Source organism: Benincasa hispida, unplaced genomic scaffold, assembly GCF_027475165.1.
Source record: "Benincasa hispida cultivar pf3 unplaced genomic scaffold, pf3_genome.v1.1 HicScf1848, whole genome shotgun sequence".
NCBI classification, from domain to species: Eukaryota; Viridiplantae; Streptophyta; class Magnoliopsida; order Cucurbitales; family Cucurbitaceae; genus Benincasa; species Benincasa hispida.
In genome coordinates this window covers 2321187-2322864 of record NW_028326240.1, presented here as the reverse complement: position 1 = coordinate 2322864, position 1678 = coordinate 2321187, and the positions used below count along the sequence as shown (strand labels likewise).

The 1678-nt window shown below is 29.6% G+C and overlaps 1 long non-coding RNA gene across 2 annotated transcripts; it reads left to right on the top strand.

Moving 5' to 3' along the window:
* The first annotated feature begins 946 nt into the window (after nucleotides 1-946).
* LOC150030557 (uncharacterized) lies at nucleotides 947-1427 on the top strand. Of its 2 annotated transcripts, none has more exons than XR_016526786.1 (2): nucleotides 947-1053; nucleotides 1323-1427. It is a non-coding gene; the product is annotated as an uncharacterized LOC150030557 (long non-coding RNA). The 2 variants fall into 2 exon arrangements; XR_016526785.1 differs by lacking the exon at nucleotides 947-1053 and adding an exon at nucleotides 1056-1245.
* The last annotated feature ends 251 nt before the right edge of the window (nucleotides 1428-1678 follow it).

Here is a 1678-nt window from a genome sequence, read left to right as displayed (position 1 = left end):
TTAATTGACAATGGTTTAGTCTTTTTATTTTTAAATTTGTAACAATTTGACGTGCTTTACAACTTATAATAATTTAGTTCCTATCGTGAAAAGAGTTGGAAAGTAAGCCTACTTTCTTTCGATATACGTATTTTTTAAGTAAAATAGTTAAATTCTTAGCTAAATTTAAAAAACAAAAATAAAATTTTAAAAAATATATATTTTTTTATAGTTTTTAAAAATTAGTTTGTTATTTTAAAACATTAGTAGAAAGTAGATAAGAAAAAAAAAATAATTAGTTGTAAAATGGGTATTTAAAGGCTTAATTTTCAAAAACAAAAAACAAAAAAGATATGGTTACCAAATGGGGCTTGAATTAGAAAAATTATAATAGTAAGTAAAATAAGAGAAAATATTTACCAATATATAATCATTTAAAAATAATTGCATATATGATAAATGTTGATCAACCGCCTTTTCATTCATTTTTAATTTCCAAGTTTGTCCTTCTCTATTCCTCATCATTTTCCCTGTTTTTCCAAATTTTTTCTCCTTTCCCGGTCATGTTCTCCATTCTTTTTTTTTTTTTTTTTTGTTTTTCTTTTTCATTTTTCCCCATTTTGTCTCCTCTCCTATGGTGTGTTCTCCATTTTTTTTCCCATTTGGCTTCAATACTTGTTTTTTTTTTCAATTGCTTACATTTACTTTTTTTTTATTATTGTTATTTTTACTTTTGATTTTCAAATTTTTTTCATTGGTTAATTTTACTTTTTAATAAAATTAATTAATTAAAAAAAATTGAGAAAGCTAGGTTTCGAACCAAGGAATTGAAAGAAACTATTTTTCTCAATTTCTTACCATAGTTGGTGGGTTTTTAATAAACACTCCATTAGCTACTACTTACCGAATGAAGCCCAATAACAATATGAAAGAAAACCCATTAACATTTATATGAGTAAAAGCCCAATAACTTTACCAGAGAGAAAGCCCAAAATACCCTTTAGAAACCAATCCTTATAAGAAAGCTGCCATAACCTAGAACTTCACTTCCCCGCCTCCGGTCAATAAGAGAAGGTACGTCGACTCTTCCCTTCTTCTTCTCTGTCCAACCAGATCGCTAAAATGAAATTTATTTGTGATTATTCAATATTCTATAGAAAAAAATCTTAATGCTATCTTGCTGAAGTTTTGTACTATTATTTCCCTGGATCAAGCGAGTAATTCCCAGCATTTTTGTTCTCCGGTGAAAAGTCAGTCAAGTTTTTGGTACTCTTTACCATATTTGAGCTCCTGGTTCGCTGTAATTTGTGTTCATCGTATAAATGTATCCACTTTTTGAATAGGCAATGGCTCCGAAGCAACCGAATACTGGTCTCTTCGTGGGGCTTAACAAAGGACACGTAGTTACGAAGAAGGAATTGGCTCCGCGCCCCTCGGATCGTAAAGGAGTAAGTTGATTTTGTATTTCGTTAATCTAGGGTGTACATTGGGTAATCATAAACATTCTCCAAACTATTTCCTTTTTAAAATTTTTATTGAGTTGATTCCATTCGTCTCTTTTCTTACTTGGGGTTTTAGTGGTGGATGAAACTAGGGTTTGCCTGGGGAATAAATACCCTTGGTAGTGTCGATTTGATAAGATATTTTTAATAATTATTCTATGTTATATGGACTTAGCTTAATACTCTACAAAAGCTCT